Here is a 23,173-nt window from a genome sequence, read left to right as displayed (position 1 = left end):
AATCCTGTAAGCTGCTACTCTTTTACTCAGACTACTGAAAACCCGCATAGTGCGTAAGACTACTCCCATGCTACAGAACTCCCGTAAAGTGTTTTCTACACTCAGGATGCAGAACTCCTGTAAACTGCCTCTCTCTACTTCCAATGTACAGAAATCCTGTAAGCTGCTTCTCTTTTACTCAGACTACTGAAAACCCGCATAGTGCGTAAGACTACTCCCATGCTACAGAACTCCCGTAAAGTGTTTCCTACACTGGATGCAGAACTCCTGTAAACTGCCTCTCACTACTTCCAATGTACAGAAATCCTGTAAGCTGCTTCTCTTTTACTCAGACTACTTAAAATCCGCATACTGCGTAAGACTACTCCCATGCTACAGAACTCCCATAGTGTTTCCTACAGTCAGGATACAGAACTCCTGTAAACTGCCCCTTTCTACTTCCAATGTACAGAAATCCTGTAAGCTGCTTCTCTTTTACTCAGACTGCTGAAAACCCGCATAGTGCGTAAGACTACTCCCATGCTACAGAACTCCCGTAAAGTGTTTCCTACACTCAGGATGCAGAACTCCTGTAAACTGCCTCTCACTACTTCCAATGTACAGAAATCCTGTCACCAGTTTTACTAAGACTACTTAAAACCCGCATACTGCGTAAGACTACTCCCATGCTACAGAACTCCCATAAAGTGTTTCCTACACTCAGGATACAGAACTCCTGTAAAGTGCCCCTTTCTACTTCCAATGTACAGAAATACTGTAAGCTGCTTCTCTTTTACTCAGACTACTGAAAACCCGCATAGTGCGTAAGACTACTCCCATGCTACAGAACTCCCGTAAAGTGTTTTCTACACTCAGGATGCAGCACTCCTGTAAACTGCCCCTTTCTACTTCCAATGTACAGAAATCCTGTAAGCTGCATCTCTTTTACTCAGAAGACTGAAAACCCGCATAGTGCGAAAGATTTCTCCCATGCTACAGAACTCCAGTAAAGTGTTTCCTACACTCAGGATGCAGAACTCCTTTAAACTACCTCTCATTACTTCCAATGTACAGAAATCCTGTTACCAGTTTTACTAAGACTACTTAAACCCGCATAGTGAGTAAGAATTCTCCCATGCTACAGAACTCCCGTAAAGTGTTTCCTACACTCAGGATACAGAACTCCTGTAAACTGCCTCTCACTACTTCCAATGTACAGAAATCCTGTAAGCTGCTTCTCTTTTACTCAGACTACTGAAAACCCGCATAGTGCGTAAGACTACTCCCATGCTACAGAACTCCCGTAAAGTGTTTTCGACACTCAGGATGCAGCACTCCTGTAAACTGCCCCTTTCTTCTTCCAATGTACAGAAATCCTGTAAGCTGCTTCTCTTTTACTCAGACTGCTGAAAACCCGCATACTGCGTAAGACTACTCCCATGCTACAGAACTCCCTTAAAGTGTTTTCTACACTCAGGATGCAGAACACCTGTAAACTGCCTCTCACTACTTCCAATGTACAGAAATCCTGTAAGCTGCTTCTCTTTTACTCAGACTACTGAAAACCCGCATAGTGCGTAAGACTACTCCCATGCTATAGAACTCCCGTAAAGTGTTTTCTACACTCAGGATGCAGAACTCCTGTACACTGCCTCTCACTACTTCCAATGTACAGAAATCCTGTAAGCTGCTTCTCTTTTACTCAGACTACTGAAAACCCGCAAAGTGCGTAAGACTGCTCCCATGCTACAGAACTCCCGTAAAGTGTTTCCTACCCTCAGGATGCAGGACTCCTTTAAACTGCCTCTCACTACTTCCAATGTACAGAAATCCTGTAAGCTGCTTCACTTTTATTCAGACTACTAAAAACCCGCATAGTGTGTAAGACTACTCCCATGCTACAGAACTCCCGTAAATTGTTTGCTACACTCAGGATGCAGAACTCCTGTAAACTGCCTCTCACTACTTCCAATGTACAGAAATCCTGTAAGCTGCTTCTCTTTTACTCAGACTACTGAAAACCCGCACAGTGCGTAAGACTACTCCCATGCTACAGAACTCCCGTAAAGTGCTTCCTACACTGGATGCAGAACTCCTTTAAACTGCCTCTTACTACTTCCAACGCACAGAAATCCTGTTAGCTGCTTCTCTTTTGATCAGACTACTGAAAATCCGCATAGTGCTTAAGACTATTCCCATGCTACAGAACTCCCGTAAAGTGTTTCCTACACTCAGGATGCAGAACTCCTGTACACTGCCGTTCATTACGTCCAATGTACAGAAATCCTGTAAGCTGCTTCTCTTTTACTCAGACTACTGAAAACCCACATAGTGCGTAAGACTATTCCCATATTACAGGACTCCCGTAAACTATTTCCTTCACTCAGGATGCAGAACAGCTTTAAATTGCCTCTCACTACTTAAAATGTACAGAAATCCTGTAAGCTGCATCTCTTTTACTCAGAATACTGAAAACCCGCATAGTGCGAAAGATTTCTCCCATGCTACAGAACTCCTGTAACGTGTTTCCTACACTCAGGACACAGAACTCCTGTACACTGCCTCTCACTACTTCCAATGTACAGAAATCCTGTAAGCTGCTTCTCTTTTACTCAGACTACTGAAAACCCGCATAGTGCGTAAGACTACTCCCATGCTACAGAACTCCCGTAAAGTGTTTCCTACCCTCAGGATGCAGGACTCCTTTAAACTGCCTCTCCCTACTTCCAATGTACAGAATTCCTGTAAGCTGCTTCTCTTTTATTCAGACTACTAAAAACCCGCATAGTGTGTAAGACTACTCCCATGCTACAGAACTCCCGTAAAGTGTTTCCTACACTCAGGATGCAGAACTCCTGTAAACTGCCTCTCACTACTTCCAATGTACAGAAATCCTGTAAGCTGCTTCTCTTTTACTCAGACTACTGAAAACCCGCATAGTGCGTAAGACTATTCCCATATTACAGGACTCCCGTAAAGTATTTCCTTCACTCAGGATGCAGAACAGCTTAAAATTGCCTCTCACTACTTAAAATGTACAGAAATCCTGTAAGCTGCATCTCTTTTACTCAGAATACTGAAAACCCGCATAGTGCGAAAGATTTCTCCCATGCTACAGAACTCCCGTAACGTGTTTCCTACACTCAGGATGCAGAACTCCTGTAAACTGCCTCTCACTATTTCCAATGTACAGAAATCCTGTAAGCTGCTTCTCTTTTACTCAGACTACTGAAAACGCGCATAGTGCGTAAGACTACTCCCATGCTACAGAACTCCCGTAAAGTGTTTCCTACACTCAGGATGCAGAACTCCTTTAAACTACCTCTCATTACTTCCAATGTACAGAAATCCTGTCACCAGTTTTACTAAGACTACTTAAAACCCGCATACTGCGTAAGACTACTCCCATGCTACAGAACTCCCATAAAGTGTTTCCTACACTCAGGATACAGAACTCCTGTAAAGTGCCCCTTTCTACTTCCAATGTACAGAAATACTGTAAGCTGCTTCTCTTTTACTCAGACTACTGAAAACCCGCATAGTGCGTAAGACTACTCCCATGCTACAGAACTCCCGTAAAGTGTTTTCTACACTCAGGATGCAGCACTCCTGTAAACTGCCCCTTTCTACTTCCAATGTACAGAAATCCTGTAAGCTGCATCTCTTTTACTCAGAAGACTGAAAACCCGCATAGTGCGAAAGATTTCTCCCATGCTACAGAACTCCAGTAAAGTGTTTCCTACACTCAGGATGCAGAACTCCTTTAAACTACCTCTCATTACTTCCAATGTACAGAAATCCTGTTACCAGTTTTACTAAGACTACTTAAACCCGCATAGTGAGTAAGAATTCTCCCATGCTACAGAACTCCCGTAAAGTGTTTCCTACACTCAGGATACAGAACTCCTGTAAACTGCCTCTCACTACTTCCAATGTACAGAAATCCTGTAAGCTGCTTCTCTTTTACTCAGACTACTGAAAACCCGCATAGTGCGTAAGACTACTCCCATGCTACAGAACTCCCGTAAAGTGTTTTCGACACTCAGGATGCAGCACTCCTGTAAACTGCCCCTTTCTTCTTCCAATGTACAGAAATCCTGTAAGCTGCTTCTCTTTTACTCAGACTACTGAAAACCCGCATACTGCGTAAGACTACTCCCATGCTACAGAACTCCCTTAAAGTGTTTTCTACACTCAGGATGCAGAACACCTGTAAACTGCCTCTCACTACTTCCAATGTACAGAAATCCTGTAAGCTGCTTCTCTTTTACTCAGACTACTGAAAACCCGCATAGTGTGTAAGACTACTCCCATGCTATAGAACTCCCGTAAAGTGTTTTCTACACTCAGGATGCAGAACTCCTGTACACTGCCTCTCACTACTTCCAATGTACAGAAATCCTGTAAGCTGCTTCTCTTTTACTCAGACTACTGAAAACCCGCAAAGTGCGTAAGACTGCTCCCATGCTACAGAACTCCCGTAAAGTGTTTCCAACCCTCAGGATGCAGGACTCCTTTAAACTGCCTCTCACTACTTCCAATGTACAGAAATCCTGTAAGCTGCTTCACTTTTATTCAGACTACTAAAAACCCGCATAGTGTGTAAGACTACTCCCATGCTACAGAACTCCCGTAAATTGTTTGCTACACTCAGGATGCAGAACTCCTGTAAACTGCCTCTCACTACTTCCAATGTACAGAAATCCTGTAAGCTGCTTCTCTTTTACTCAGACTACTGAAAACCCGCACAGTGCGTAAGACTACTCCCATGCTACAGAACTCCCGTAAAGTGCTTCCTACACTGGATGCAGAACTCCTTTAAACTGCCTCTTACTACTTCCAACGCACAGAAATCCTGTTAGCTGCTTCTCTTTTGATCAGACTACTGAAAATCCGCATAGTGCTTAAGACTATTCCCATGCTACAGAACTCCCGTAAAGTGTTTCCTACACTCAGGATGCAGAACTCCTGTACACTGCCGTTCATTACGTCCAATGTACAGAAATCCTGTAAGCTGCTTCTCTTTTACTCAGACTACTGAAAACCCACATAGTGCGTAAGACTATTCCCATATTACAGGACTCCCGTAAAGTATTTCCTTCACTCAGAATGCAGAACAGCTTTAAATTGCCTCTCACTACTTAAAATGTACAGAAATCCTGTAAGCTGCATCTCTTTTACTCAGAATACTGAAAACCCGCATAGTGCGAAAGATTTCTCCCATGCTACAGAACTCCTGTAACGTGTTTCCTACACTCAGGACGCAGAACTCCTGTACACTGCCTCTCACTACTTCCAATGTACAGAAATCCTGTAAGCTGCTTCTCTTTTACTCAGACTACTGAAAACCCGCATAGTGCGTAAGACTACTCCCATGCTACAGAACTCCCGTAAAGTGTTTCCTACCCTCAGGATGCAGGACTCCTTTAAACTACCTCTCCCTACTTCCAATGTACAGAATTCCTGTAAGCTGCTTCTCTTTTATTCAGACTACTAAAAACCCGCATAGTGTGTAAGACTACTCCCATGCTACAGAACTCCCGTAAAGTGTTTCCTACACTCAGGATGCAGAACTCCTGTAAACTGCCTCTAACTACTTCCAATGTACAGAAATCCTGTAAGCTGCTTCTCTTTTACTCAGACTACTGAAAACCCGCATAGTGCGTAAGACTATTCCCATATTACAGGACTCCCGTAAAGTATTTCCTTCACTCAGGATGCAGAACAGCTTAAAATTGCCTCTCACTACTTAAAATGTACAGAAATCCTGTAAGCTGCATCTCTTTTACTCAGAATACTGAAAACCCGCATAGTGCGAAAGATTTCTCCCATGCTACAGAACTCCCGTAAAGTGTTTCCTACACTCAGGATGCAGAACTCCTGTAAACTGCCTCTCACTATTTCCAATGTACAGAAATCCTGTAAGCTGCTTCTCTTTTACTCAGACTACTGAAAACGCACATAGTGCGTAAGACTACTCCCATGCTACAGAACTCCCGTAAAGTGTTTCCTACACTCAGGATGCAGAACTCCTTTAAACTAACTCTCATTACTTCCAATGTACAGAAATCCTGTCACCAGTTTTACTAAGACTACTTAAAACCCGCATAGTGAGTAAGAATTCTCCCATGCTACAGAACTTCCGTAAAGTGTTTCCTACACTGGATGCAGAACTCCTGTACACTGCCTCTCACTACTTCCAATGTACAGAAATCCTGTAAGCTGCTTCTCTTTTACTCAGACTACTTAAAACCCACATACTGCGTAAGACTACTCCCATGCTACAGAACTCCCATAAAGTGTTTCCTACACTCAGGATACAGAACTCCTGTAAACTGCCTTTCACTACTTCCAATGTACAGAAATCCTGTAAGCTGCTTCTCTTTTACTCAGACTACTGAAAACCCGCATAGTGCGTAAGACTACTCCCATGTTACAGAACTCCTGTGAAGTGTTTCCTACACTGGATGCAGAACTCCTGTAAACTGCCTCTCACTACTTCCAATGTACAGAAATACTGTAAGCTGCTTCTCTTTTACTCAGACTACTTAAAATCCGCATAGTGCGTAAGACTACTCCCATGCTACAGAACTCCCATAAAGTGTTTCCTACACTCAGGATACAGAACTCCTGTAAAGTGCCCCTTTCTACTTCCAATGTACAGAACTCCTGTAAGCTGCTTCTCTTTTACTCAGACTACTGAAAACCCGCATAGTGCGTAAGACTACTCCCATGCTACAGAACTCCCGTAAAGTGTTTTCTACACTCAGGATGCAGCACTCCTGTAAACTGCCCCTTTCTACTTCCAATGTACAGAAATCCTGTAAGCTGCATCTCTTTTACTCAGAAGACTGAAAACCCGCATAGTGCGAAAGATTTCCCCCATGCTACAGAACTCCCGTAAAGTGTTTCCTACACTCAGGATGCAGAACTCCTTTAAACTACGTCTCATTACTTCCAATGTACAGAAATCCTGTTACCAGTTTTACTAAGACTACTTAAACCCGCATAGTGCGAAAGATTTCTCCCATGCTACAGAACTCCCGTAAAGTGTTTCCTACCCTCAGGATGCAGGACTCCTTTAAACTGCCTCTCACTACTTCCAATGTACAGAAATCCTGTAAGCTGCTTCTCTTTTATTCAGACTACTAAAAACCCGCATAGTGTGTAAGACTACTCCCATGCTACAGAACTCCCGTAAATTGTTTCCTACACTCAGGATGCAGAACTCCTGTAAACTGCCTCTCACTACTTCCAATGTACAGAAATCCTGTAAGCTGCTTCTCTTTTACTCAGACTACTGAAAACCCGCATAGTGCGTAAGACTACTCCCATGCTACAGAACTCCCGTAAAGTGTTTCCTACACTGGATGCAGAACTCCTGTAAACTGCCTTTCACTACTTCCAATGTACAGAAATCCTGTAAGCTGCTTCTCTTTTACTCAGACTACTGAAAACCCGCATAGTGCGTAAGACTACTCCCATGCTACAGAACTCCTGTGAAGTGTTTCCTACACTGGATGCAGAACTCTTGTAAACTGCCTCTCACTACTTCCAATGTACAGAAATACTGTAAGCTGCTTCTCTTTTACTCAGACTACTTAAAACCCGCATAGTGCGTAAGACTGCTCCCATGCTACAGAACTCCCATAAAGTGTTTCCTACACTCAGGATACAGAACTCCTGTAAACTGCCTCTCACTACTTCCAATGTACAGAAATCCTGTAAGCTGCTTCTCTTTTATTCAGACTACTAAAAACCCGCATAGTGTGTAAGACTACTCCCATGCTACAGAACTCCCGTAAAGTGTTTCCTACACTCAGGATGCAGAACTCCTGTAAACTGCCTCTCACTACTTCCAATGTACAGAAATCCTGTAAGCTGCTTCTCTTTTACTCAGACTACTGAAAACCCGCATAGTGCGTAAGACTATTCCCATATTACAGGACTCCCGTAAAGTATTTCCTTCACTCAGGATGCAGAACAGCTTAAAATTGCCTCTCACTACTTAAAATGTACAGAAATCCTGTAAGCTGCATCTCTTTTACTCAGAATACTGAAAACCCGCATAGTGCGAAAGATTTCTGCCATGCTACAGAACTCCCGTAACGTGTTTCCTACACTCAGGATGCAGAACTCCTGTAAACTGCCTCTCACTATTTCCAATGTACAGAAATCCTGTAAGCTGCTTCTCTTTTACTCAGACTACTGAAAACGCGCATAGTGCGTAAGACTACTCCCATGCTACAGAACTCCCGTAAAGTGTTTCCTACACTCAGGATGCAGAACTCCTGTAAACTGCCTCTCACTACTTCCAATGTACAGAAATCCTGTCACCAGTTTTACTAAGACTACTTAAAACCCGCATACTGCGTAAGACTACTCCCATGCTACAGAACTCCCATAAAGTGTTTCCTACACTCAGGATACAGAACTCCTGTAAAGTGCCCCTTTCTACTTCCAATGTACAGAAATACTGTAAGCTGCTTCTCTTTTACTCAGACTACTGAAAACCCGCATAGTGCGTAAGACTACTCCCATGCTACAGAACTCCCGTAAAGTGTTTTCTACACTCAGGATGCAGCACTCCTGTAAACTGCCCCTTTCTACTTCCAATGTACAGAAATCCTGTAAGCTGCATCTCTTTTACTCAGAAGACTGAAAACCCGCATAGTGCGAAAGATTTCTCCCATGCTACAGAACTCCAGTAAAGTGTTTCCTACACTCAGGATGCAGAACTCCTTTAAACTACCTCTCATTACTTCCAATGTACAGAAATCCTGTTACCAGTTTTACTAAGACTACTTAAACCCGCATAGTGAGTAAGAATTCTCCCATGCTACAGAACTCCCGTAAAGTGTTTCCTACACTCAGGATACAGAACTCCTGTAAACTGCCTCTCACTACTTCCAATGTACAGAAATCCTGTAAGCTGCTTCTCTTTTACTCAGACTACTGAAAACCCGCATAGTGCGTAAGACTACTCCCATGCTACAGAACTCCCGTAAAGTGTTTTCGACACTCAGGATGCAGCACTCCTGTAAACTGCCCCTTTCTTCTTCCAATGTACAGAAATCCTGTAAGCTGCTTCTCTTTTACTCAGACTGCTGAAAACCCGCATACTGCGTAAGACTACTCCCATGCTACAGAACTCCCTTAAAGTGTTTTCTACACTCAGGATGCAGAACACCTGTAAACTGCCTCTCACTACTTCCAATGTACAGAAATCCTGTAAGCTGCTTCTCTTTTACTCAGACTACTGAAAACCCGCATAGTGCGTAAGACTACTCCCATGCTATAGAACTCCCGTAAAGTGTTTTCTACACTCAGGATGCAGAACTCCTGTACACTGCCTCTCACTACTTCCAATGTACAGAAATCCTGTAAGCTGCTTCTCTTTTACTCAGACTACTGAAAACCCGCAAAGTGCGTAAGACTGCTCCCATGCTACAGAACTCCCGTAAAGTGTTTCCTACCCTCAGGATGCAGGACTCCTTTAAACTGCCTCTCACTACTTCCAATGTACAGAAATCCTGTAAGCTGCTTCACTTTTATTCAGACTACTAAAAACCCGCATAGTGTGTAAGACTACTCCCATGCTACAGAACTCCCGTAAATTGTTTGCTACACTCAGGATGCAGAACTCCTGTAAACTGCCTCTCACTACTTCCAATGTACAGAAATCCTGTAAGCTGCTTCTCTTTTACTCAGACTACTGAAAACCCGCACAGTGCGTAAGACTACTCCCATGCTACAGAACTCCCGTAAAGTGCTTCCTACACTGGATGCAGAACTCCTTTAAACTGCCTCTTACTACTTCCAACGCACAGAAATCCTGTTAGCTGCTTCTCTTTTGATCAGACTACTGAAAATCCGCATAGTGCTTAAGACTATTCCCATGCTACAGAACTCCCGTAAAGTGTTTCCTACACTCAGGATGCAGAACTCCTGTACACTGCCGTTCATTACGTCCAATGTACAGAAATCCTGTAAGCTGCTTCTCTTTTACTCAGACTACTGAAAACCCACATAGTGCGTAAGACTATTCCCATATTACAGGACTCCCGTAAACTATTTCCTTCACTCAGGATGCAGAACAGCTTTAAATTGCCTCTCACTACTTAAAATGTACAGAAATCCTGTAAGCTGCATCTCTTTTACTCAGAATACTGAAAACCCGCATAGTGCGAAAGATTTCTCCCATGCTACAGAACTCCTGTAACGTGTTTCCTACACTCAGGACGCAGAACTCCTGTACACTGCCTCTCACTACTTCCAATGTACAGAAATCCTGTAAGCTGCTTCTCTTTTACTCAGACTACTGAAAACCCGCATAGTGCGTAAGACTACTCCCATGCTACAGAACTCCCGTAAAGTGTTTCCTACCCTCAGGATGCAGGACTCCTTTAAACTGCCTCTCCCTACTTCCAATGTACAGAATTCCTGTAAGCTGCTTCTCTTTTATTCAGACTACTAAAAACCCGCATAGTGTGTAAGACTACTCCCATGCTACAGAACTCCCGTAAAGTGTTTCCTACACTCAGGATGCAGAACTCCTGTAAACTGCCTCTCACTACTTCCAATGTACAGAAATCCTGTAAGCTGCTTCTCTTTTACTCAGACTACTGAAAACCCGCATAGTGCGTAAGACTATTCCCATATTACAGGACTCCCGTAAAGTATTTCCTTCACTCAGGATGCAGAACAGCTTAAAATTGCCTCTCACTACTTAAAATGTACAGAAATCCTGTAAGCTGCATCTCTTTTACTCAGAATACTGAAAACCCGCATAGTGCGAAAGATTTCTCCCATGCTACAGAACTCCCGTAACGTGTTTCCTACACTCAGGATGCAGAACTCCTGTAAACTGCCTCTCACTATTTCCAATGTACAGAAATCCTGTAAGCTGCTTCTCTTTTACTCAGACTACTGAAAACGCGCATAGTGCGTAAGACTACTCCCATGCTACAGAACTCCCGTAAAGTGTTTCCTACACTCAGGATGCAGAACTCCTTTAAACTACCTCTCATTACTTCCAATGTACAGAAATCCTGTCACCAGTTTTACTAAGACTACTTAAAACCCGCATACTGCGTAAGACTACTCCCATGCTACAGAACTCCCATAAAGTGTTTCCTACACTCAGGATACAGAACTCCTGTAAAGTGCCCCTTTCTACTTCCAATGTACAGAAATACTGTAAGCTGCTTCTCTTTTACTCAGACTACTGAAAACCCGCATAGTGCGTAAGACTACTCCCATGCTACAGAACTCCCGTAAAGTGTTTTCTACACTCAGGATGCAGCACTCCTGTAAACTGCCCCTTTCTACTTCCAATGTACAGAAATCCTGTAAGCTGCATCTCTTTTACTCAGAAGACTGAAAACCCGCATAGTGCGAAAGATTTCTCCCATGCTACAGAACTCCAGTAAAGTGTTTCCTACACTCAGGATGCAGAACTCCTTTAAACTACCTCTCATTACTTCCAATGTACAGAAATCCTGTTACCAGTTTTACTAAGACTACTTAAACCCGCATAGTGAGTAAGAATTCTCCCATGCTACAGAACTCCCGTAAAGTGTTTCCTACACTCAGGATACAGAACTCCTGTAAACTGCCTCTCACTACTTCCAATGTACAGAAATCCTGTAAGCTGCTTCTCTTTTACTCAGACTACTGAAAACCCGCATAGTGCGTAAGACTACTCCCATGCTACAGAACTCCCGTAAAGTGTTTTCGACACTCAGGATGCAGCACTCCTGTAAACTGCCCCTTTCTTCTTCCAATGTACAGAAATCCTGTAAGCTGCTTCTCTTTTACTCAGACTACTGAAAACCCGCATACTGCGTAAGACTACTCCCATGCTACAGAACTCCCTTAAAGTGTTTTCTACACTCAGGATGCAGAACACCTGTAAACTGCCTCTCACTACTTCCAATGTACAGAAATCCTGTAAGCTGCTTCTCTTTTACTCAGACTACTGAAAACCCGCATAGTGTGTAAGACTACTCCCATGCTATAGAACTCCCGTAAAGTGTTTTCTACACTCAGGATGCAGAACTCCTGTACACTGCCTCTCACTACTTCCAATGTACAGAAATCCTGTAAGCTGCTTCTCTTTTACTCAGACTACTGAAAACCCGCAAAGTGCGTAAGACTGCTCCCATGCTACAGAACTCCCGTAAAGTGTTTCCAACCCTCAGGATGCAGGACTCCTTTAAACTGCCTCTCACTACTTCCAATGTACAGAAATCCTGTAAGCTGCTTCACTTTTATTCAGACTACTAAAAACCCGCATAGTGTGTAAGACTACTCCCATGCTACAGAACTCCCGTAAATTGTTTGCTACACTCAGGATGCAGAACTCCTGTAAACTGCCTCTCACTACTTCCAATGTACAGAAATCCTGTAAGCTGCTTCTCTTTTACTCAGACTACTGAAAACCCGCACAGTGCGTAAGACTACTCCCATGCTACAGAACTCCCGTAAAGTGCTTCCTACACTGGATGCAGAACTCCTTTAAACTGCCTCTTACTACTTCCAACGCACAGAAATCCTGTTAGCTGCTTCTCTTTTGATCAGACTACTGAAAATCCGCATAGTGCTTAAGACTATTCCCATGCTACAGAACTCCCGTAAAGTGTTTCCTACACTCAGGATGCAGAACTCCTGTACACTGCCGTTCATTACGTCCAATGTACAGAAATCCTGTAAGCTGCTTCTCTTTTACTCAGACTACTGAAAACCCACATAGTGCGTAAGACTATTCCCATATTACAGGACTCCCGTAAAGTATTTCCTTCACTCAGAATGCAGAACAGCTTTAAATTGCCTCTCACTACTTAAAATGTACAGAAATCCTGTAAGCTGCATCTCTTTTACTCAGAATACTGAAAACCCGCATAGTGCGAAAGATTTCTCCCATGCTACAGAACTCCTGTAACGTGTTTCCTACACTCAGGACGCAGAACTCCTGTACACTGCCTCTCACTACTTCCAATGTACAGAAATCCTGTAAGCTGCTTCTCTTTTACTCAGACTACTGAAAACCCGCATAGTGCGTAAGACTACTCCCATGCTACAGAACTCCCGTAAAGTGTTTCCTACCCTCAGGATGCAGGACTCCTTTAAACTACCTCTCCCTACTTCCAATGTACAGAATTCCTGTAAGCTGCTTCTCTTTTATTCAGACTACTAAAAACCCGCATAGTGTGTAAGACTACTCCCATGCTACAGAACTCCCGTAAAGTGTTTCCTACACTCAGGATGCAGAACTCCTGTAAACTGCCTCTAACTACTTCCAATGTACAGAAATCCTGTAAGCTGCTTCTCTTTTACTCAGACTACTGAAAACCCGCATAGTGCGTAAGACTATTCCCATATTACAGGACTCCCGTAAAGTATTTCCTTCACTCAGGATGCAGAACAGCTTAAAATTGCCTCTCACTACTTAAAATGTACAGAAATCCTGTAAGCTGCATCTCTTTTACTCAGAATACTGAAAACCCGCATAGTGCGAAAGATTTCTCCCATGCTACAGAACTCCCGTAAAGTGTTTCCTACACTCAGGATGCAGAACTCCTGTAAACTGCCTCTCACTATTTCCAATGTACAGAAATCCTGTAAGCTGCTTCTCTTTTACTCAGACTACTGAAAACGCACATAGTGCGTAAGACTACTCCCATGCTACAGAACTCCCGTAAAGTGTTTCCTACACTGGATGCAGAACTCCTGTACACTGCCTCTCACTACTTCCAATGTACAGCAATCCTGTAAGCTGCTTCTCTTTTACTCAGACTACTGAAAACCCGCATAGTGCGTAAGACTACTCCCATGCTACAGAACTCCTGTAAAGTGTTTTCTGCACTCAGGATGCAGAACTCCTGTAAACTGCCTCTCACTACTTCCAATGTACAGAAGTCCTGTAAGCTGCTTCTCTTTTACTCAGACTACTGAAAACCTGCATAGTGCGTAAGACTACTCCCATGCTACAGAACTCCTGTAAACTGTTTTCTACACTCAGGATGCCCAACACCTGTAAACTGCCTCTCACTACTTCCAATGTACAGCAATCATGTAAGCTACTTCTCTTTTACTCAGACTACTGAAAACCCGCATAGTGAGTAAGAATTCTCCCATGCGACAGAACTCCCATAAAGTGTTTCCTACCCTCAGGATGCAGAACTCCTGTAAACTGCCTCTCACTACTTCCAATGTACAGAAATCCTGTAAGCTGCTTCTCTTTTACTCAGACTACTGAAAACCCGCATAGTGCGTAAACTACTCCCATGGTACAGAACTCCCGTTAAGTGTTTCCTACACTCAGGATGCAGAACTCCTTTAAACTACCTCTCATTACTTCCAATGTACAGAAATCCTGTTAGGAGTTTTACTAAGACTACTTAAAACCTGCATAGTGAGAAAGAATTCTCCCATGCTACAGAACTCCCATAAAGTGTTTCCTACCCTCAGGATGCAGAACTCCTGTAAACTGCCTCTCACTACTTCCAATGGACAGAAATCCTGTAAGCTGCTTCTCTTTTACTCAGGCTACTGAAAACCCGCATAGTGCGTAAGACTACTCCCATGCTACAGAACTCCCGTAAAGTGTTTCCTACACTCAGGATGCAGAACTCCTGTAAACTGCCTCTCACTACTTCCAATGTACAGAAATCCTGTAAGCTGCTTCTCTTTTACTCAGACTACTTAAAACCCGCATACTGCGTAAGAATACTCCCATGCTACAGAACTCCCGTAAAGTGTTTGCTACCCTCAGGATGCAGAACTCCTGTAAACTGCCTCTCACTACTTCCAATGTACAGAAATCCTGTAAGCTGCTTCTCTTTTACTCAGACTACTGAAAACCCGCATAGTGCGTAAGACTACTCCCATGCTACAGAAATCCCATAAAGTGTTTCCTATACTCAGGATGCAGAACTCCTGTAAACTGCCCCTTTCTAATTCCAATATACAGAAATCCTGTAAGCTGCTTCTCTTTTACTCAGACTACTGAAAACCCGCATAGTGAGTAAGAATTCTCCCATGCGACAGAACTCCCATAAAGTGTTTCCTACCCTCAGGATGCAGAACTCCTGTAAACTGCCTCTCACTACTTCCAATGGACAGAAATCCTGTAAGCTGCTTCTCTTTTACTCAGACTACTGAAAACCCGCATAGTGCGTAAACTACTCCCATGGTACAGAACTCCCGTTAAGTGTTTCCTACACTCAGGATGCAGAACTCCTGTAAACTGCCTTTCACTACTTCCAATGTACAGAAATCCTGTAAGCTGCTTCTCTTTTACTCAGACTACTGAAAACCCGCATAGTGCGTAAGACTACTCCCATGCTACAGAACTCCTGTGAAGTGTTTCCTGCACTGGATGCAGAACTCCTGTAAACTGCCTCTCACTACTTCCAATGTACAGAAATACTGTAAGCTGCTTCTCTTTTACTCAGACTACTTAAAACCCGCATAGTGCGTAAGACTGCTCCCATGCTACAGAACTCCCATAAAGTGTTTCCTACACTCAGGATACAGAACTCCTGTAAACTGCCTCTCACTACTTCCAATGTACAGAAATCCTGTAAGCTGCTTCTCTTTTACTCAGACTACTGGAAACCCGCATAGTGCGTAAGACTACTCCCATGCTACAGAACTCCTGTAAAGTGTTTTCTATACTTAGGATGCAGAACTCCTGTAAACTGCCTCTCACTACTTCCAATGTACAGAAGTCCTGTAAGCTGCTTCTCTTTTACTCAGACTACTGAAAACCCACATAGTGCGTAAGACTACTCCCATGCTACAGAACTCCTGTAAAGTGTTTTCTACACTCAGGATGCGGAACACCTGTAAACTGCCTCTCACTACTTCCAATGTACAGCAATCATGTAAGCTGCTTCTCTTTTACTCAGACTACTGAAAACCCGCATAGTGCGTAAGACTACTCCCATGCGACAGAACTCCCGTAAAGTGTTTCCTACCCTCAGGATGGAGAACTCCTGTAAACTACCTCTCACTACTTCCAATGTACAGAAATCCTGTAAGCTGCTTCTCTTTTACTCAGACTACTGGAAACCCGCATAGTGCGTAAGACTACTCCCATGCTACAGAACTCCTGTAAAGTGTTTTCTGCACTCAGGATGCAGAACTCCTGTAAACTGCCTCTCACTACTTCCAATGTACAGAAGTCCTGTAAGCTGCTTCTCTTTTACTCAGACTACTGAAAACCTGCATAGTGCGTAAGACTACTCCCATGCTACAGAACTCCTGTAAACTGTTTTCTACACTCAGGATGCCCAACACCTGTAAACTGCCTCTCACTACTTCCAATGTACAGCAATCATGTAAGCTACTTCTCTTTTACTCAGACTACTGAAAACCCGCATAGTGAGTAAGAATTTTCCCATGCGACAGAACTCCCATAAAGTGTTTCCTACCCTCAGGATGCAGAACTCCTGTAAACTGCCTCTCACTACTTCCAATGGACAGAAATCCTGTAAGCTGCTTCTCTTTTACTCAGACTACTGAAAACCCGCATAGTGCATAAACTACTCCCATGGTACAGAACTCCCGTTAAATGTTTCCTACACTCAGGATGCAGAACTCCTTTAAACTACCTCTCATTACTTCCAATGGACAGAAATCCTGTTAGGAGTTTTACTAAGACTACTTAAAACCTGCATAGTGAGAAAGAATTCTCCCATGCTACAGAACTCCCGTAAAGTATTTCCTACACTCAGGATGCAGAACTCCTGTAAACTGCCTCTCACTACTTCCAATGTACAGAAATCCTGTAAGCTGCTTCTCTTTTACTCAGACTACTTAAAACCCGCATACTGCGTAAGAATACTCCCATGCTACAGAACTCCCGTAAAGTGTTTGCTACCCTCAGGATGCAGAACTCCTGTAAACTGCCTCTCACTACTTCCAATGTACAGAAATCCTGTAAGCTGCTTCTCTTTTACTCAGACTACTGAAAACCCGCATAGTGCGTAAGACTACTCCCATGCTACAGAAATCCCATAAAGTGTTTCCTATACTCAGGATGCAGAACTCCTGTAAACTGCCCCTTTCTAATTCCAATATACAGAAATCCTGTAAGCTGCTTCTCTTTTACTCAGACTACTAAAAACCCGCATAGTGCGTAAGACTACTCCCATGCTACAGAACTCCCGTAAAGTCTTTCTTACACTCAGGATGCAGAACTCCTGTAAACTGCCTCTCACTACTTCCAATGTACAGAAATCCTGTAAGCTGCTTCTTTTTTACTTAGACTACTGAAAACCCGCATAGTGCGTAAGACTACTCCCATGCTACAGAACTCCCGTAAAGTGTTTCCTACACTCAGGATGCAGAACTCCTGTAAACTGCCTCTCACTACTTCCAATGTACAGCAATCATGTAAGCTGCTTCTCTTTTACTCAGACTACTGAAAACCCGCATAGTGCGTAAGACTACTCCCATGCGACAGAACTCCCGTAAAGTGTTTCCTACCCTCAGGATGCAGAACTCCTGTAAACTACCTCTCACTACTTCCAATGTACAGAAATCCTGTAAGCTGCTTCTCTTTTACTCAGACTACTGAAAACCCGCATAGTGCGTAAGACTACTCCCATGCTACAGAACTCCTGTAAAGTGTTTTCTACACTCAGGATGCAGAACTCCTGTAAACTGCCTCTCACTACTTCCAATGTACAGAAGTCCTGTAAGCTGCTTCTCTTTTACTCAGACTACTGAAAACCTGCATAGTGCGTAAGACTACTCCCATGCTACAGAACTCCTGTAAACTGTTTTCTACACTCAGGATGCCCAACACCTGTAAACTGCCTCTCACTACTTCCAATGTACAGCAATCATGTAAGCTACTTCTCTTTTACTCAGACTACTGAAAACCCGCATAGTGAGTAAGAATTATCCCATGCGACAGAACTACCATAAAGTGTTTCCTACCCTCAGGATGCAGAACTCCTGTAAACTGCCTCTCACTACTTCCAATGTACAGAAATCCTGTAAGCTGCTTCTCTTTTACTCAGACTACTGAAAACCCGCATAGTGCGTAAACTACTCCCATGGTACAGAACTCCCGTTAAGTGTTTCCTACACTCAGGATGCAGAACTCCTGTAAACTGCCTCTCACTACTTCCAATGTACAGAAATCCTGTAAGCTGCTTCTCTTTTACTCAGACTACTAAAAACCCGCATAGTGCGTAAGACTACTCCCATGCTACAGAACTCCCGTAAACTGTTTGCTACCCTCAGGATGCAGAACTCCTGTAAACTGCCTCTCACTACTTCCAATGTACAGAAATCCTGTAAGCTGCTTCTCTTTTACTCAGACTACTGAAAACCCGCATAGTGCGTAAGACTACTCCCATGCTACAGAAATCCCGTAAAGTGTTTCCTATACTCAGGATGCAGAACTCCTGTAAACTGACCCTTTCTAATTCCAATATACAGAAATCCTGTAAGCTGCTTCTCTTTTACTCAGACTACTAAAAACCCGCATAGTGCGTAAGACTACTCCCATGCTACAGAACTCCCGTAAAGTGTTTCTTACACTCAGGATGCAGAACTCCTGTAAACTGCCTCTCACTACTTCCAATGTACAGAAATCCTGTAAGCTGCTTCTTTTTTACTTAGACTACTGAAAACCCGCATAGTGCGTAAGACTACTCCCATGCTACAGAACTCCCGTAAAGTGTTTCCTACACTCAGGATGCAGAACTCCTGTAAACTGCCTCTCACTACTTCCAATGTACAGAAATCCTGTAAGCTGCTTCTCTTTTACTCACACTACTGAAAACCCGCATAGTGTGTAAGACTACTCCCATGCTACAGAACTCCCGTAAAGTGTTTCCTACACTCAGGATGCAGAACTGCTGTAAACTGCCTCTCACTACTTCCAATGTACAGAAATCCTGTAAGCTGCTTCTCTTTTACTCACACTACTGAAAACCCGCATTGTGCGTAAGACTACTCCCATGCTACAGAACTCCCGTAAAGTGTTTCCTACACTCAGGATGCAGAACTCCTGTAAACTGCCTCTCACTACTTCCAATGTACAGAAATCCTGTAAGCTGCTTCTCTTTTACTCACACTACTGAAAACCCGCATAGTGTGTAAGACTACTGCCATGCTACAGAACTCCCGTAAAGTGTTTCCTACACTCAGGATGCAGAACTGCTGTAAACTGCCTCTCACTACTTCCAATGTACAGAAATCCTGTAAGCTGCTTCTGTTTTACTCAGACTACTGAAAACCTGCATAGTGCGTAAGACTACTCCCATGCTACAGAACTCCCGTAAAGTGTTTCCTACACTCAGGATGCAGAACTCCTGTAAACTGCCTCTCACTACTTCCAATGTACAGAAACCCTGTAAGCTGCTTCTCTTTTACTCACACTACTGAAAACCCACATTGTGCGTAAGACTACTCCCATGCTACAGAACTCCCGTAAAGTGTTTCCTACACTCAGGATGCAGAACTCCTGTAAACTGCCTCTCACTACTTCCATTGTACAGAAATCCTGTAAGCTGCTTCTCTTTCACTCAGACTACTGAAAACCCGCATGGTGCGTAAGACTACTCCCATGCTACAGAACTCCTGTAAAGTGTTTTCTATACTTAGGATGCAGAACTCCTGTAAACTGCCTCTCCGTACTTCCAATGTACAGAAACCCTGTAAGCTGCTTCTCTTTTACTCACACTACTGAAAACCCGCATGGTGCGTAAGACTACTCCCATGCTACAGAACTCCCGTAAAGTGTTTCCTACACTCAGGATGCAGAACTCCTGTAAACTGCCTCTCAGTACTTCCATTGTACAGAAATCCTGTAAGCTGCTTCTCTTTCACTCAGACTACTGAAAACCCGCATGGTGCGTAAGACTACTCCCATGCTACAGAACTCCCGTAAAGTGTTTCCTACACTCAGGATGCAGAACTCCTGTAAACTGCCTCTCACTACTTCCAATGTACAGAAATCCTGTAAGCTGCTTCTCTTTTACTCAGACTACTGAAAACCCGCATGGTGCGTAAGACTACTCCCATGCTACAGAACTCCCGTAAAGTGTTTCCTACACTCAGGATGCAGAACTCCTGTAAACTGCCTCTCACTACTTATATTGTACAGAAATCCTGTAAGCTGCTTCTCTTTTACTCAGACTACTGAAAACCCGTATACTGCGTAAGACTACTCCCATGCTACAGAACACCCGTAAAGTGTTTCCTACATTCAGGATGCAGAACTCCTGTAAACTGCCTCTCACTACTTCCATTGTACAGAAATCCTGTAAGCTGCTTCTCTTTTACTCAGGCTACTGAAAACCCGCATAGTGCGTAAGACTACTCCCATGCTACAGAACTCCCGTAAAGTGTTTCCTACACTCAGGATGCAGAACTCCTGTAAACTGCCTCTCACTACTTCCAATGTACAGAAATCCTGTAAGCTGCTTCTCTTTTACTCACACTACTGAAAACACGCATAGTGCGTAAGACTACTCCCATGCTACAGAACTCCCGCAAAGTGTTTCCTACACTCAGGATGCAGAACTCCGGTAATCTGCCTCTCCGTACTTCCAATGTACAGAAACCCTGTAAGCTGCTTCTCATTTACTCACACTACTGAAAACCCACATTGTGCGTAAGACTACTCCCATGCTACAGAACTCCCGTAAAGTGTTTCCTACACTCAGGATGCAGAACTCCTGTAAACTACCTCTCACTACTTCCAATGTACAGAAATCCTGTAAGCTGCTTCTCTTTTACTCACACTACTGAAAACCCGCATGGTGCGTAAGACTACTCCCATGCTACAGAACTCCCGTAAAGTGTTTCCTACACTCAGGATGCAGAACTCCTGTAAACTGCCTCTCACTACTTCCAATGTACAGAAATCCTGTAAGCTGCTTCTGTTTTACTCAGACTACTGAAAACCTGCATAGTGCGTAAGACTACTCCCATGCTACAGAACTCCCGTAAAGTGTTTCCTACACTCAGGATGCAGAACTCCTGTAAACTGCCTCTCCGTACTTCCAATGTACAGAAACCCTGTAAGCTGCTTCTCTTTTACTCACACTACTGAAAACCCGCATGGTGCGTAAGACTACTCCCATGCTACAGAACTCGCGTAAAGTGTTTCCTACACTCAGGATGCAGAACTCCTGTAAACTGCCTCTCACTACTTCCATTGTACAGAAATCCTGTAAGCTGCTTCTCTTTCACTCAGACTACTGAAAACCCGCATGGTGCGTAAGACTACTCCCATGCTACAGAACTCCCGTAAAGTGTTTCCTACACTCAGGATGCAGAACTCCTGTAAACTGCCTCTCACTACTTCCAATGTACAGAAATCCTGTAAGCTGCTTCTGTTTTACTCAGACTACTGAAAACCCGCATGGTGCGTAAGACTACTCCCATGCTACAGAACTCCCGTAAAGTGTTTCCTACACTCAGGATGCAGAACTCCTGTAAACTGCCTCTCACTACTTCCAATGTACAGAAATCCTGTAAGCTGCTTCTCTTTTACTCACACTACTGAAAACCCGCATGGTGCGTAAGACAACTCCCATGCTACAGAACTCCCGTAAAGTGTTTCCTACACTCAGGATGCAGAACTCCTGTAAACTGCCTCTCACTACTTCCAATGTACAGAAATCCTGTAAGCTGCTTCTCTTTTACTCACACTACTGAAAACCCGCATAGTGTGTAAGACTACTCCCATGCTACAGAACTCCCGTAAAGTGTTTCCTACACTCAGGATGCAGAACTGCTGTAAACTGCCTCTCACTACTTCCAATGTACAGAAATCCTGTAAGCTGCTTCTCTTTTACTCACACTACTGAAAACCCGCATTGTGCGTAAGACTACTCCCATGCTACAGAACTCCCGTAAAGTGTTTCCTACACTCAGGATGCAGAACTCCTGTAAACTGCCTCTCACTACTTCCAATGTACAGAAATCCTGTAAGCTGCTTCTCTTTTACTCACACTACTGAAAACCCGCATAGTGTGTAAGACTACTGCCATGCTACAGAACTCCCGTAAAGTGTTTCCTACACTCAGGATGCAGAACTGCTGTAAACTGCCTCTCACTACTTCCAATGTACAGAAATCCTGTAAGCTGCTTCTGTTTTACTCAGACTACTGAAAACCTGCATAGTGCGTAAGACTACTCCCATGCTACAGAACTCCCGTAAAGTGTTTCCTACACTCAGGATGCAGAACTCCTGTAAACTGCCTCTCACTACTTCCAATGTACAGAAACCCTGTAAGCTGCTTCTCTTTTACTCACACTACTGAAAACCCACATTGTGCGTAAGACTACTCCCATGCTACAGAACTCCCGTAAAGTGTTTCCTACACTCAGGATGCAGAACTCCTGTAAACTGCCTCTCACTACTTCCATTGTACAGAAATCCTGTAAGCTGCTTCTCTTTCACTCAGACTACTGAAAACCCGCATGGTGCGTAAGACTACTCCCATGCTACAGAACTCCCGTAAAGTGTTTCCTACACTCAGGATGCAGAACTCCTGTAAACTGCCTCTCACTACTTCCAATGTACAGAAATCCTGTAAGCTGCTTCTCTTTTACTCAGACTACTGAAAACCCGCATGGTGCGTAAGACTACTCCCATGCTACAGAACTCCCGTAAAGTGTTTCCTACACTCAGGATGCAGAACTCCTGTAAACTGCCTCTCACTACTTATATTGTTCAGAAATCCTGTAAGCTGCTTCTCTTTTACTCAGACTACTGAAAACCCGCATAGTGCGTAAGACTACTCCCATGCTACAGAACTCCCGTAAAGTGTTTCCTACATTCAGGATGCAGAACTCCTGTAAACTGCCTCTCACTACTTCCATTGTACAGAAATCCTGTAAGCTGCTTCTGTTTTACTCAGACTACTGAAAACCCGCATAGTGCGTAAGACTACTCCCATGCTACAGAACTCCCGTAAAGTGTTTCCTACACTCAGGATGCAGAACTCCTGTAAACTGCCTCTCACTACTTCCATTGTACAGAAATCCTGTAAGCTGCTTCTCTTTTACTCAGGCTACTGAAAACCCGCATAGTGCGTAAGACTACTCCCATGCTACAGAACTCCCGTAAAGTGTTTCCTACACTCAGGATGCAGAACTCCTGTAAACTGCCTCTCACTACTTCCAATGTACAGAAATCCTGTAAGCTGCTTCTCTT

Source organism: Oryctolagus cuniculus, chromosome 21, assembly GCF_051225735.1.
Source record: "Oryctolagus cuniculus isolate XC-2025 breed Fujian yellow rabbit chromosome 21, ASM5122573v1, whole genome shotgun sequence".
Lineage (NCBI taxonomy): Eukaryota > Metazoa > Chordata > Mammalia > Lagomorpha > Leporidae > Oryctolagus > Oryctolagus cuniculus.
This window is presented reverse-complemented; position numbering follows the sequence as displayed.